Raw genomic sequence first — 16,546 nt, forward strand, 5'->3', positions numbered from 1 at the left:
AGATAATAGGGGCAGAATGGCCCTGGCAGCCAAATCAGAAATTAATAGGGGAAGAAGAAAACCTGTGAATAGAAGTATCCAGGAACAGTGGAATTGGTCCAAGTATCTGTTCAGAAATTGCTAAACCCGAGTCACCGGAGAACTTCTCGTTCCCTCTCTTACGCCCAGCCCTTCCCACACTCCCGTTACCCGCTCGGCCTCTGATGATAGTTCAGTTGGCAACAACTGTTTCCCTTCCTTTGAGGTCGTTTTCCCTTGGTGCTTTCACGAGCAATACCAAGGTGACCTTCACCCACCGCCCACACCCCCACACCCTTCTCACATTCCCAAACAGGAGGAGGACAACCTCTCCCCTCCCCAGGCAGGAGATACACGGTATTTGCACCCTCTCACTCCCACCACTGCCCCTCCATCTAATTAGCGACTTGGCGGTCACAGGTAGGCTTGGTATCTATGAGACCACACCCCCCAGCATAGACTCACTACACTGGCATTCCTCACAGTCTCCCCGCAAGAAGGTTCCCACAACCAGCTCAACTCACGGGGCAATACCTATCATTAGGATGCAGACTTCACTCAAACATGTACAACTTCTATCCCTGGCATTTTTAGAGGGGAAAACAAAACATGTATTCAATCGATATTTTTTGAGTAATGATGGGCCAGGTGTGGGGATAGAGCGGGGAACACGAACAACATAATTTCTGTTTTCATGCAGGTTTTTCCATGATGCCCCTCTCGTTTACAGAAGTGAGCGGTGCATGGCAAAGCAAATACAGGGTATAACAGAAAACACACTTCACTCAGAGACCTGCCCGGGTCTGCAGGGTAAGGGGTCCCTCTTGGGAAATGGCGACGAAATAGATCTTTGAGGATGCATAGGTGGTATCCGGGGTGGCGACTTGAATGAGTTACTTAGTGTCTCCACTGGGAAGATGAAAGGAACTCAGGTAGGTAAGGAAACACCACCTAACCTATGAAAGGGTCAGGTTGTTGCCAAAAGGAGAAAGGGGACAGATACCCTAAATGTCACCAGAGGGGCAGATCAAAGGCTGTGGAGTCAGACAGTTCAAGTCCTGACTCTGTCACTCACTCCCAGTGGGTGCTGGGCCACGATTGAACCTTTGTCCATTTCCATTGCTTTGCCATTAAAATTGAGATAATAGCACCTGATTAATCAACCAGGATGACACATGTCAACCCTTTGACCCCCTTACAACTCTCCCTGGCAGATATGCAAAAGCGCTCGGTGAATCCAAGTTTGCTCTTCATCGTTACAAAGAAGAATGGAAGGCGGGGCAGGGGGAAACAATGTGTAATTAAGAATCATCGACAGAGAACCATCCAGAATTGCAACATAAAATGGATAAGCGTACCTTGTTATTTGAGCAGCACCGACGGCTCAGTAAACATTCCCACATTCTTGATCTCATTCAGTCCAGCAGCAACCTCCTTAAGCGAGAAAGATGGGCGCTTCCATTTTCATCTAATAAATGACAAACCATGAATCAAAAAGTGACCTATTCAAGATCTTCCAAATGCTGGAAACAGGTCTGGTTCTGGCCTGCTCTCCAACCATGAAGTCAAGGCACCGTGGACCGCAGGCTTCGCAGACCCTTCTTTGGATAGGGATCGGACTGCTTAATCCATAGCCAGGGACAGAAAACTGTGGCTCAAGGGCCAAATCCTTTTGTTGTAAATAACATTTAATTGGAACACAGCCATGCCCATAAATTTACATATTGTCTATGGCTGCTTTTACTTACAATGGCAGAGTTGAGTAGCCATAACAGAGATCAACCAGATGGACAGCAACACTGAAAATGTTTATTATCTGGGTCCTTTACAGAAGCATCTTGCCAAGGCTGATCTACACCACGTGTAATATGACAATTCCAGAGCATGTGTTGCCAAAATCAGGGTGGAAATGTGCTCGCTTCGGCAGCACATATACAAAATCAGGGCGGAATTGAGTACTTAATATGAATTACCAGTGTAACAATTCATCAAAACAGGTTTATTACCAAAGGCAAGGTTTTCTGATAGTTTTAAATGCCTATACTATCGGGGGACGCCTAGGTGGCTCAGTCAGTTAAGCATCCTACTTTGGCTCAGGCCATGATCTCGCGGTTTGTGAGTTCGAGCCCCGCGTCGGGCTCTGTGCTGACAGCTCGGAGCCCGGAACCTGCTTCGGATTCTGTGTCTCCCTCTCTCTCTGCCCCTCCCCCACTGGTGCTCTGTCTCTTTCTCTCAAAAATAAACATTTAAAAAAATTTAAATGTCCCTACTATTTAAAAGGGACTTACAACTGAGTGTTGTGGTATTAAAAGTTATTACTAATTTGTGGTTACATTTTTTTTTACAATTTTACTCTATAAAGATACATACATATATTGAATAATTTACAATGAAAATAGACAACGCCTGGGATTTGCTTTAAAATACACCAGGAAGGGGCGTATGGGTAGCTCAGTCGGTTCAGCCTCCAACTTTGGCTCAGGTCACGACCACGTGGTTCGTGAGTTTGAGCCCCTCGTGGGGCTCTGTACTGACAGCTCAGAGCCTGGAGCCTGCTTCAGATTCTGTCTCTCTCACTCTCTCTCTCTCTCCCAAGAGAAATAAAAAACACATTAAAATTTTTTTTAAATACACCAGGTAAAAAAGGCAGATGGGGCTGGGGATTAGTGAGGTGAAGATGGAATAAAGGTGGAAAAATGTCAGTAACGGTTGGAGCTGATTGATGAGGTACAAAAGGGGATCATTCTACTTTTCTCCTTACTTACTATGTGTTTGATAATTTCCATAATAAAAAGTTAATATTTAAACAGGGACTTTCAAAAGGCCAGATTAACCCTTTTTAAAAAAAAACTCATCTGACTATAACAATGCATATTTTTATTATTGCAGAATAATGTTTATTATCTGCAGATATGGCCCAAATAATCAGCCACGTGATTTGCTTTCTCAGCAAAAGGAGACCCAGTGAACATTCTACAAAGAGCCCATTGTTCGTCCTTCATCTGTGATGTTCTTCCCTCCCAGCTCCTAACCTGCTCTCTGCTCTTACATTTGTGCATTTTTCAACATGATATTAAATATTTAAAGAGTCATTTAGGGAACTAAAGTTCACTGTGGTTTGATGTCTTGTAACCACAAAATAACGCGATCTTTCCACGCGATTTCTTGTTCTACGCGATCTTTCGCGTCAACAGAGACCAAAGTACTTTCGTCTACACGTGGAAGGTGTAACCCTACCTAAGTCACACGGTTCAGGTGAGAGTACATTGGGCTTATGAGCCATTGAACAGAGTGAAATTAAAGTCGCGGCTGCAATTTTCTGTACATTAAGTATTAGATTCTGCACGCTTACATCAATTTTGTTGACTGATGGAAAGAATATTGTCTTATGCTTGAGATTTTCCCCCTTTTTGTCAGTGTGGGAAACCCTACAATAATAAGCATTCGCCTAAGGAAACTGAATATGGTTAAAATCTTCAAATCATCATCATTTATCATCATCTTTATCATCATCTTCTTCTTCATCATCTTTACCATCACCTCCTGCATCATTCACATGGGATTAGCAATTTGCCAATCACACATGATTTCTTTTATTCCTCACCACTCCTTGCGATAAACTGGAGTTGCATCATATGTGAATTCAACCATGTTAATAGGGAGAAAAAAGCAAAAAATACAAATAGCAATCTAATAGCATATCTGACATACTATAAAATTATATTTTGCATGTGTGCTGTCTCTTTTATAGTGTACTTTATTTTATGCATTGCTATACATTTACAAACACCTAACCTATACTGTATAACTGTATGCATAAAACCAACAGTACTCTATTTAATAGGTGATAGGGGAGTTCTCAAATAATAACATTAACTATATCCAATTTATAGCTTCTGAGTTAATTTAAAATCTGAACTCTGGGTAAGCTGTGACTTCACTGTTTTATTACACCTATTGTATAGATACGGAAAATGGAGTTTAAACAGCTAAGTATCTGGCACAAAAACAGACACTCAGATCAATGGAACAGAACAGAGACCCCAGAAACAGACCTACGAACATATGGCCAACTAATCTTTGACAAAGCAAGAAAGAATATCCAATGGAATAAAGACAATCTCTTCAGCAAATGGTGCTGGGAAAACTGGACAGCGACATGCAGAAGAATGAACCTGGACCCCATTCTTACCCCAGACACAAAAATAAACTCAAAATGGTTGAAAGATCTAAACATACAACAGGAAGCCATCAAAATCCTTGAGGAGAAAACAGGCAAAAACCTCTCTGACCTCAGCCACAGCAACTTCTTACTCAACATATCTCTGGAGGCAAGGGAAACAAAAGCAAAAATGAACTATTGGGACCTCATCAAAATAAAAAGCTTCTGCACAGCGAAGGAAACAATCGGCAAAACTAAAAGGCATCCGACAGAATGGGAGAAGATACTTGCAAATGACATATCAGATAAAGGGTGAGTACCCAAAATCTATAAAGAACTTCTCAAACTCAACACCCGAAAAACAAACAATCCAGTGAAGAAATGGGCAAAAGACATGAATAGACATCTCTCCAAAGAAGACATCCAGATGGCCAACCGACACGTGAAAAACTGCTCCACATCACTCATCATCAGGGAAAGACAAATCAAAACCACAATGAGATACCACCTCGCACCTGTCAGAATGGCTTACATGAACAACTCAGGCAACAACAGATGTTGGCGAGGATGGGGAGAAAGAGGATCTCTTTTGCATTATTGGTGGGAATGCAAGCTGGTGCGGCCACTCTGGAAAACAGTATGGAGGTTCCTCAAAAAATTAAAAATAGAACTACCCTATGATTCAGGAATTGCACTACTAGGCATTTATCCAAGGGATACAGGAGTGCTGTTTCGAAGGGGCACATGCACCCCCATGTTTATAGCAGCGCTATCAACAATAGCCAAAGTATGGAAAGAGCCCAAATGTCCATCGATGGATGAATGGATAAAGAAGATTTGGTGTGTGTGTGTGTGTGTGTGTGTGTGTGTGTGTGTGTATATATATATATATATATGATGTATTACTTGGCAATCAAAAAGAATGAAATCTCACCATTTGCAACTATGTGGATGGAACTAGAGGGTATTCTGCTAAGCGAAATTAGTCAGAGAAAGACAAATATCATATGACTTCACTCATGAGGAATTTAAGATACAAAACAGATGAACATAAGGGAAGGAAAGCAGAAATAATATAAAAACAGGGAGGGGGACAAAACAGAAGAGACTCATAAATATGGAGAACAAATAGAGGGTTGCTGGAGGGGTTGTGGGGGGGGATGGGCTAAATGGGGAAGGGGCACTAAGGAATCTACTCGTGAAATCATTGTTGCACCGTCTGCCAACTAACTTGGATGTAAATCAAATAATAAATTAAAAAATGATAAATGAAATGTAAAATAAATAAATAAATAAGCTTAAATAAACAGCTAAGTAGCTCCTGTGAACATTTAGACATAATAATGGACAGATTGTGAAGTGGTCCTAAATCTGTCTGAGAACAAACCTATGCTGGCAATCACTACACTCTCTTCTGAGAGTAGCTCATGCTGATAAAGTACAGAGAGAGAGAGAGAGAGAGAGAGAGAGAGAGAGAGAGAGAAGCTAGGACTTTAACACCCTGTGTTTTGTTTGGTTTCAGTCAGCAAACAATAAGATAGGGAAGAGGGTAGGAGCAAAATCAGACAAACTAAAATAGGAAGAGTAGCATTTCATGGGTGAAACATCTCAATTTGCTTTTCCACACTGTGTTGGCAGAAAGATGTTCAGAGACGAGGCGGTCCTTCTAAAGGAGTTCTGAGCCTCTAATCAGTAGCAAAGCAGAACTGATTAAGACGGCAGTTGAGAAGCTCCCCTACTCTTCTTCAGCCTCTGCCCAGAAGCCATCTTCCTTGTTTTTCCAATTTCTAGGTTGCCACTTGCTTGTCTTCCTGTCGTAGCAGAACAGAAGATGTCTAGTCAACATAACAGGACAGTCTGCTTAGAATTGTAATGTTCCTTGGGGCGCCTGGGTGGCGCAGTCGGTTAAGCGTCCGACTTCAGCCAGGTCATGATCTCGCGGTCCGGGAGTTCGAGCCCCGCGTCGGGCTCTGGGCTGATGGCTCGGAGCCTGGAGCCTGTCTCCGATTCTGTGTCTCCCTCTCTCTCTGCCCCTCCCCCGTTCATGCTCTGTCTCTCTCTGTCCCAAAAATAAATAAACATTGAAAAAAAAATTAAAAAAAAAAAAAAAGAATTGTAATGTTCCTTTAAAAGAGAAATCATGCCCAGGCTGCGCCGCGTGTAGCATGTAGAGCTTTCCTGAGGTCTGTGATCTCCTGGTATCAGAAACCTGGAGGACGTGTTCACTGAGTCAGTATTTCCAGAATTGGGCAAATAAGAAAGTCGCCTGCAGAAAGACCCTCCACTGCATCAATGAAAGCGACAGTTCTGGAAGGAAACAAGTTGTAGGTTTGGCAGTAAATTATAAGCTTCGTGCCCTTAAATAGAACTTGGAATCGTGTCTTCCCAAAGAGTCCTCTTGGGGCTTTGGTGTTTTAGTGACAGTTCAAGTTCACTCCTTCGAAAAGTTCCAGTGCAACCCCCAAGTCCACGATATCCCCTTTGAAATAGTATACCAAATTCAAACATGTGTGAATTATTCACTCTCTGCAGGCCCCAGTATCGATACATTTTTATTTAGAAAGAGAAAGAAACAGAGCTCAAATAAAATGAAAAGGAGTAATACAAGGAGATCAGTAAAATTTGTCATTAAAGGAAGAACAGACAAGGCTCTAAGTTTTCACAGGACACAAAACACTCAACCTTTAATTTACTCGTCGACCATGTATTTCCTCAGTGTCTACTATGTAGAAAAGAACCGTGTCTGTGACCTCACGTACATACTAAAAAAGTTTCTCATATGCTTTTAATTTTCTTAAGTTCATCGGTAGGTGCTCAGAACAAAAGGCAGTGTCAGTATGGAATATTCCACCAATAGGATACCAAAGGAGCATATGCCCAGAAGTGTGAGGTAAAAGATACGAACCTCCTGTACATTGTAGGGGAAGGGTCTCTATTTTCCTCTTGGTATGAGCGACCCTCCATTTCATTGAATAAGGATGCATATCTGTGGTTCGAATAATGAAACAGCAATTGTTTTCATTGCCAGAGGTAAAACTAGCTATTCTGGACTTCTTTAGGGTTGATAAAGGTCTGAAATCGATGGGAGAGTTGAGGAATCCTCAGGTGTCACTACAAGCAACTTAAGTTTTATTATAAGCAGCTGTCACCTTACAGATCAGTAACATATACCTAAGTGATTTTACTGTCTAGGAACAAATCTCCTGACTCCTGATAAAATTCAGAGCTAAATGGATGAAATAACAATTAAAAAAAAGAAAAGAAGTAAATCTATGTACAGTTTTTGAAGGCCGTGAAGAAAAGAGGACTCTGCATACATTCCTAACTCTGACCATTGAAAGGACCAAGAGGCAGACATGACTCAGTAGCAATGAGCACACTGGGCACCAAATCTTGGTTTCTAAATGCCGTTCTCTAATAAAAGAAACCAGGAACCCTTGGAGAAATGGCTGATTCCAGAGCTGTGCAAGCAAAATAATAGAGGATCCTGGAACATCCGACGGTACCAACACACCAACAGGTCAGAAGGACCCAGGAGTCATCCTTAAATGATTCCCAGGTGCCGGATCTCAAATACTTTGAGCGTCAAAATAATATTTGTGTTATTCAGTAAAGTATATATATAACAGTAAAATCTGTTGAATAAAATAGAAAACCACATGAGTCTGTAATGATTAAAAAAAAAATAGATGCAGGGGCTGAAATTTTCATGAAGAATGGAATTGTAGTAAGCAAAATAATGGTCCCAAAGATATCTATGTCCTAATCTCTGGAACCTGTGAATCTGTTGTGTTACTTAGCAAGGGGTAATTTGAATTGCAGAGCTTCCAGAAAGAAACACTGTCCTACCAACACCTTCATTTTAGCCCTGTGCAACCCATTTCAGCATCTGTTCTAACGTACAGTATTGTATAAATCTCTGTCGTCTGAAGTCACCAAATTTGTGGTAATTTGTTAAGGCAGGAATTGGAAACTAATACAGAATATTTATACAGTTTCAGAGTCCCTCCTTATGGGATGTTTGTAAAGGAAAAATAGAGGGACACCTGGGTGGCTCAGTCAGTTAAGTGGCTGACTCTTGGTTTTGGCTCAGGTCACAATCTCACTGTTTGTGAGTTTGAGCCCCACAGAGAGCACAGAGGCTGCTTGGGATTCTCGGTCTCCCCTCTCTCTCTCTGTCTCTACCCCACTCACACGCTCGCTCGCGCTCTCTCTCTCTCTCTCTCTCTCTCTCTCTCCAAGTAAATTAATAAGCTTAAAAAATTTTTTAAAGGAAAAATAGTAACATTTTGGTGGTTAAACCTGGAAGACACCGCTTTAACTGAGTGATCACAGTTAATATCGCTAATGGTAACACGTGTTGACATCGTGTACCTCCTGAAGTGATGCACTGGGAAAGACAGAGCACCATTCCGGTGGAATCCTCCCCAATGCTGCACCACACTGGTCTACCCAAGACAAATCTTCAGACAAACCCAAGTTGCGGGGCATTCTACAAAATAACCATCTGGTACCCTTCAAATACGAAAGACAGTCGGAAAAAGTAACCCAGATCCAATGAGTCTAGAGGATAGAACACGCTAAATGCAATGTGGGATCTTGGATTATATCTTGAACCAGAAAAGGGGCCTCAGTAAGGCAGTTTGGAATTTCAAATAAGATCTGTAGGTTAGTACTGAATCAGTTTTAATTTTTGGTTTAGATTATTATACTGTTGTTTATGTAAGGTGTTAGCATTTGGAGAATCTGAGTAAAACAAAGGTGCCTTCTGGGAAATCTGTGTGCTATTTTTGTGATATATTAAGTCAAACTTTTTCTAAATAAAAAGGTTTTTTAAAAAAAATGTGGTACCAATATTATGCTAATACGGTCTGGGTGTTCCAACTACCTTTTATTTTTTATTTAATTTTTTTAAACATGTATTCATTTTGGAGAGACAGAGTTGAGCAGGAGAGGGGCAGAGAGAGAGAGAGGGAGACACAGAATCCGAAGCAGGCTCCAGGCTCTGAGCTGTCAGCACAGAGCCCAATGAGGGGCTCAAACTCATGAACTGTGAGATCATGACCTGAGCCAAAGTCGGACACTTAACCAACTGCCCCCCAACTACCTTTTACAGAACCCGTTCATTTCTCTCTTTAGAGAAGTCACTTCAGTGGGTGTCCACGTGTCTTTAAGTTTGGGTGATCTCTTTCAACCAGTCACCCAGGACTCAGCAAAGTGTTCTCAAGTATTATGACAAAAAGCAAATATTTGCGAAATCTGGGTACGTCACATGTATTAAAGTAAAAAAGCAAATATTTGTAGCATTCGCATGGAAGTCTTGGTTCTAGAGAGGTTTTCCCTAAAGAACAAATAAATGAGAAATACTCAACCAAGAATAAAAAAAACATATGTGTGCGTATGTGTGTGTGTGTGTGTTTGCCTCACACACACACATATATCCTTCCACTCCTGCCCTCTTCTAGGCCATTCTTCATATAAATTTTGAACCCTCAAATTTTGTCATATCACTCCATGAGTTTAAAGCTTCTTGGTTTCTGGGGTCCCTGGGTGGCTCGGTCGGTTAAGCCTCCAACCTCGGCTCAGGTCATGATCTCGCAGTTTGTTGAGTTTGAGCCCCGTGTCAGGCTCTGTGCCCACAGCTCAGACAGAGCCTGGAGCCTACTTCAGATTCTGTGTCTCCCTCTCTCTCTACCTCACTCTCTCTCTTTCTCTCTCTCTCAAAATTAAATAAACATTAAAAAAAAATTTAACCTTCTTGGTTTTTTCCATGGAGCACAAGGCCCCGCATGGCCACGCCCTGGTTGCATGTCTGTCTCACCGTCTACTATCTACACCCTCACCCACTAAGTCCCAACACACGGGCCTTTGTTCTGTCCTTTCAGTGGGCCAAGTTCTTTCCCACCTTCATACTCCACACATACATTTCTTCTGCCTAGAATGTTCTTCTTCTCCTAACCTAAGTAAATAAATTGCTTAAGGGCAGACAACTAACAGACAACAAAGTCAGGATTCCCATGCCCTGTTAATAAATCATGGTGATTTCCAAAGAATGAATTATTAGCATTAAAAAGTATCACGTAGATCTATAATACTGATAAGGAACATAGTCTTCCAAAAAGATTTATATACACACCTGCATACACAATTAAAGCTTTTTTAACATATGAATTATATAGTTATCTATTACATACAAAAAAACCCAAAACATTTTGGAAAGATATATTCAGTGGCATTACCAATGGTTAATTTGGGGTCAGCTTTACATTTCAACTTAAGAAATATTATGGCAATGATCTTAAACTGTGGCTAAAATGCCTTGTAAATGTTGAACTAGACTTGCCATTGAATTCGTCAACATACCATCACCAGAAACAGCGGATGTGAATCAGCCATTGGATTCCATGTAGCTCTTTGCTACAGCGATGAAGGTGGGCGGGGGGGGTCTCTTATGCTTCCTGCTTTCATATCAATGACGCATGAAGGCCATCAACATCTCCTACTGAGGGACCACCCAGAACACCACAAGGACCCTTCAGAGAAGCTCAGTACAGGGTAGACTAGATGTGATCCCGTCGGGGAAGGCCGTCAGCCTCATCTGATTCTGAGATCCCAGAGCCGTCATGAATGTCCGTATTGTCCTCCTAACATAGTGAGCTCTTCTTCCTTACCAGCCTTTACGGTGGTTGTTCTGACCAAACTATCTATGTCTTTACATATCTCGGAAGAGTTGGCTCCTTCTCATCCTTCATCCTGCAGGTGATGTACTGCCCTTGAAAAGATACAGTCCACAACAAACCACATTCATTTTCTCTGGGAGCCCTCTGTTAGCACATGCATTCAACTTTAACCCAAATTAAAGTTAATCTTTACGAATGTAACTACTTAGTACCATATACTCGGGTGTGATTCTTAGACTTTAGGCCAGATGTCAGCCAATGCCATGCCTGCCATGTAAGAAAGTATAACAATACATGACGGGGGCACCTGGGTGGCTCAGTCGGTTGAGTGTCCGACTTCAGCTCAGGTCATGATCTCGCATTCTGTGAGTTCAAGCCCCGCATCGAGCTCTGTGCTGACAGCTCAAAACCTGGAGTCTGCTTCAGATTCTGTCTCCCTCTCTCTCTACCCGTCCCTCGCTCACGTTCCGTCTCTCTCGGTCTCTCTCTCAAAAATAAACACTAAAAAAAATACATGATGTAACTAACGACATATAAGACCCTTTTTTTATTTCAAAATCGTATCTTGCATTGGGGATGGAACGGAAAAGAGGCTCTCACATCACAGGGCACACTTTCAGGGACTTGCACCAACTTTTTTGTTCCAAATAAAGTAACTGTCCAAAATAGGTTCTGCCATCTTCTGGCAAGGCACTATCAGATCATTCTGTTAAATTCCTCCCTAACATTTATCACTGCCTGAAATTATCTTGTTTTTGTATTTGTATAAAAGTTGCTACTCGGTAGATATGTATGGGAAAGAAGGAAGGAAGGAAGGAAGGAAGGAAGGAAGGAAGGAAGGAAGGAGGGAGGGAGGGAGGGAGGGAAAAAGGGAGGAAGGGATTATAAACTGTGTGTAGGTTCCAGTTAAAGTAATTAAATTCAACAGACCACCAGGGAAAAGAGGAGTGACAGTACATATTGCCTTTTGTCTTTCATCTAGGAGTTTAAAATCTTTTCTTTTGGGGTGCCTGGGTGGCTCAGTAGGTTAAGCGTCCAACTTCAGCCAGGTCACGATCTCGCGGTCCGTGAGTTCGAGCCCCGCGTCAGGCTCTGGGCTGATGGCTCAAAGCCTGGAGCCTGCTTCGGATTCTGTGTCTCCCTCTCTCTCGGCCCTTCCCCTGCTCGCACTCTCTCTCAAAAATAAACATTAAAAAAATAAATAAAATCTTTTCTTTGCTCTTCAGTGTGAATCATTTGCATTTTTTATATACATTTAAAAAATAGCTCTTCACCTGGAAACCTTTAACAACTACTCCAATACTTTTCTCATTTTTTTTCTTTAGCCATAGATTCCTGTCTCTACACACACACACACACACACACACAAATTGTAGAAGTCCTATAAATAAAACAGATGACCCACAGCTCTTTTGGCCAAAGCCTGGGGTGAAAGTCTGGACATCCAAACCACTCGGCAGTCCCTGGGTTCCTGAATGCCTCCAGCATCCACACCTACCACTTGCATCCAGAGAACAGTCTGGAAATCACTGCAAGCTGAAATGTAGAACTTTACTTTCAAAATACAAAAGAGCTTTAATTAAAATCGCTGTATCAGCAGTTCCACATTAAGCTTCCATTTTATTCCAAATGGTTATGATTTGATGATGAGCCCACTCAATCGGGTGGCTACGCTATGCTTTTTTTATAATTAGATAACAGAAGGTCTGAACACCAACAATATCCGTCTTAGCCATCGGTTAAGGCGGCACCCTGATACCACTGAAGTATGCTGACTTTTTTTTTTTAACTTTTATGCAGATTGCATGTATAATAAATCCATGATACGCTTTAGCATTAGTTCTTCAATTTGAGGAAATGCTGATTTAAAACATAATTTAACAAATTATTCAGTCAAGCATAAGAAGGACAAAATTCTTCCTCCCATAAAATTTTCAGGGACATTTGGACAACGACAGCAAGAGTTTAGTGAAATTTGCTGGAAGTCCTCTGGCTCTCCTATTTTTTTTTTTTCTTCTCTCCCAAATATACCATTATGAAGTACAGACGCCCAAGCAGAGACTGTCCATTAAAAAGCATCTCTCTAATGCAATCTTTAACAAACTTTTCTGGAGCTACGATTATTACCTCAGAACCCACAGCATGAATTTTTTACAACAAATTTGATGCTATGTAAGAGGGACTGACAGGCCTGGAGACTGAAGTCTTCTGTTTAACCACAGGCCCGGGGGAAACACAGACAGAGGCAGAGAGAAATCTTCCCTGCTGCCCCGCCTCTGCTCCTCAGCCTTCCAGAGGAGACACTAGTAGGGAACAAGGGGCCGCGGTGGCTCACGCTGGGTTTCATCACTGCCATTTCATGGGCCCACTTTGCAAGGATGTAAGTTCCTATCTACGTGAGGGAAAGACCAGGGATCTCCCCACACCGACGCCCTTCCGCAGACCAAATCAAAACCGATTGCTCAGAGCCCTGTGCCAACCCAAGGTGGCGTCTCACCAAACACGAAGAGAGAACCCAGAGCGGATGAGGACAGGACGCGTCCACGTCACTCCCGTGGAAGACAGTGCTAGAAATGAGCCTTCACGTTGATAGTGGAGCCTTGGGCGTTCTAACAGAAAAACTTGTTTCTAACCCCGAGGACTTGAGATGACCAAGTCCTGTGAATAAAATCTCAAACTTACCAACAGTTGGAGTCGCGACCTCTCCACAGGATTCCTCAGTCTCGCTCTATTGACTGGATTAGCTCCTTACTGGGGCAGGCAGGCTGTTGCGTGTACTGTGGGAAGTTTATTTAAGCAGCACCCCTGGCCTCCGGAGGAAGCCAAGAGCACCTGCCCCACTGTGGCAACCACAAGTGTCTCCAGACGTGGCCAGATGTCCCCTAGCACTTGAAATCGTGCCCCACTGAACCTCTGCTCCTGGATATTCCGGAACCAGTTCCATTTCTTCAACCCCGAGATAGGCACAGCTGCACAAAGGTCTCATTTCTTTTTACATTCTCTTCTTTTAACCGTGGCCCTAGGAGGAGAGTTCCAAACACATCGTGTGACAGACATGGTATTATACACATAGCTGGGCTGGGCAGAATTTGGCAACGAGCCGTGGGCTCTGGGCTGTCTTCTGCCCTTTGTCGGGGGCGTCTTTCCGTCTTACAGTTGGTTGAATTACGCTTGGGTTCCCAGGCGGAGCGGCTGGAGGAGATCTGATGAAAACCACATTGTTTGGTTCACGGAATGTGATTTACACCCCCTAGATACTGGATTTTAATTTGTTATATATGTCTATTAAACTCTGCCTTCCTCCTCCCCTTTCTTAGGATGAAAAGCAGATTATTTAGTGCACAATCTAAAAATCGGCCGGTTATTAAATTTTCCTTTTCGTTTAGTTTTGAAGCTTTTATGCCTCTGAAACTTATTTACATGCTGTATATATTAAATAAAGTGTAATCCATAGTACTCATAGGATTCAAAAAATGATGAGGTGCTCTTCCGTGGTCTCCAAGCAGCGTCTACCTGACTCCTCAAAAGAGGGAGACATTTATGGCATTGATCTACAACTCAGGGATCACTTCCCCCAAAGTGGCAACTTACACCCATATTAGGGAAGGACACAGAGGCAGAAACAGAAATGGTCCGTATCTTCTAAATCACCCATGGCCATACTGACCTCTAACGCAATAAAATGTAGCCCTAGGAGATGCTAATAAGCAAAACGCAAGTACTTGTATATTATTGCATATATCATATATTACATATTTTATGTTTTATTCAGCAGCATGCTTCGGAAGCAAAGAGGAAAAAAAAAGACAGGAAAAGCCACAATACTACATTTTCAGTTATAGTTTCCTTGCAAAAATCAAGTCAACCTTTAGCATTCTTAAAAATAAAATGCACTAATTTGCATAATCATTAATAAAGTACCGGACTGCTTTCGTAAATATGACTGCCATATATTTAGTACCTACTATTACGGGAGGCATGTGACATGTTTATTTATTTATTTATTTTTAACATTTATTCACTTTTGAGAGTGAGAGAGACAGAGCATGAGCAGGGGAGGGGCAGAGACAGAGGGAGACACAGAATCCGAAGCAGGCTCCAGGCTCCGAGCTGTCGGCACCGAGCCCGACGCGGGCCTCGAACTCACGGAGTGTGAGATCATGACCTGAGCTGAAGTCAGACGCTTAACCGACTGAGCCACCCAGGCGCCCCACGTGTTTATTTTTTTTAATTCAATGCTCACAATGCCTTGGAATAGTAGGTATATGTAATCCTATTTTGCAGAGGAGAATAAAGGTTCAGAGAGGTTCACTAATTTTCCTCAGGTCACACCGCTAGCAAGGACCAGAGCTGGGATTTGAATCCAGCCTGGGTGACCCTATTGTGCAAGCTGGATCTACCCCATTAACCCACCTCCTTTTCTGATCAACTCTCTGAGGCATGAAGTTGCTTGAAACAAAGCCAGTGTCTCGGGGAAAAGACCAGGTAAACCGCGTGCTTAGGATCTTGGGAAAATGCCATCTAAACAGACTCATTAGCATTTTTTTTTTATTTTTAAAAAGGTCCTGTTCTCCGATTCATAGAAATTAATAATGACATACACTATTTTGGTTTGCAAAACAGCAGAGTGCAAAACATTCCTGGTAATCTTGCTCCTCTGCTGCCTTCTGGGCGCTCGTCTTTCCACGGCTCCCCCTTGTAGCCCCGTCCAAGTTCACACGCATGTCCGCCCCTCCCCCCCCACCTCTCCCTCACCCAACCTCAAACGCCATGATGCAGCCTCACTGAAGCACTTGCAGTTCCCATAGCATCCTGGGCCTCTTTCGGCCGGTATCACGCTCACGCATTCATTGTTCAATGTGTGTATCTGATGCCTGTGCCACGGTCAGTGCTGGGGACACGGAGGTAAGGAGGACAAAGGTACTGCCCTCGCGAAGCCTACGGTCTATCTTGGAAGAGACAGACAATGAATGAAGAAACAAGTAGAACATTCGGCACTTCAGAGAGTGGTAAAGACTTTGGTAGAAAAACAAAGCTGGGAACAGGATCAGTGAGTGCTGGAAGGCAGAGAGTTCCCATAAATTTTAAAAAGGAGAGCCAGAGAAAATGATCCTGACGAGGTGGCCTTTAAGAAAAAAAAAAAAACAGAAAGAGGTGAGGGAGTGTCACCGACTCCAGGGGCAAGGGGGCCCATGAGGCTGGCGTGGAGCGAGCCAAGCAGAAAGCACTAGATAATGTAGTAAGGGCTGGGGGACAAAGGTGCCACATAAGGGTTTGACAGCCTTTATGAGGGCTGTGACACTTACTCTTGAGTGGCATAAAGGATCTCTCCATGTTCTGTGCCTTTGGTACCTTGGAAGCTATGATCTATCCGTAGCATCTGGAACCATCTTACATGCTCGTTGCTTTTTACGCAGGGGTTGAAAACTCTGTCTGGGGGACCAGAAGCTACTAGTAATACGAAAGGGGATTAGAGGGGGCTGCTTGGTCTAAACAGGGTTCCAGTGACCGCTGTTGTATAAAACATGGTCCTAGACCCAAACATCACCCCTGTCTGGGCCTGCTGTGCCTCGTGGGTCACCAGGGTGGCCTCTGTTGTTGCCCAGCATCCGTTTCGTGAACAAATAAGATGCTGCAGTGTGGCCTTTTTGAGAAATATTGCGAACGGCAAGAATATTCTAGAAAT

General features: G+C 42.8%; 1 long non-coding RNA gene across 2 annotated transcripts in view; it reads right to left on the reverse strand.

Annotated features, from left to right (window-relative positions):
- LOC125161497 (uncharacterized) overlaps positions 1-16,546 on the reverse strand; it is a 193,463-nt gene that overhangs the window by 102,899 nt on the left and 74,018 nt on the right. Inside the window, exon 5 of one of the 2 annotated variants that reach the window (XR_007150640.1) lies at positions 1,377-1,486. This is a non-coding gene — a long non-coding RNA (uncharacterized LOC125161497). Of the gene's footprint in view, positions 1-1,326; positions 1,487-16,546 lie in introns of those variants that run through there. The other variant, XR_007150639.1, reaches the window with a different exon arrangement.

The sequence above is a fragment of the Prionailurus viverrinus genome, chromosome A3, assembly GCF_022837055.1.
Source record: "Prionailurus viverrinus isolate Anna chromosome A3, UM_Priviv_1.0, whole genome shotgun sequence".
NCBI classification, from domain to species: domain Eukaryota; kingdom Metazoa; phylum Chordata; class Mammalia; order Carnivora; family Felidae; genus Prionailurus; species Prionailurus viverrinus.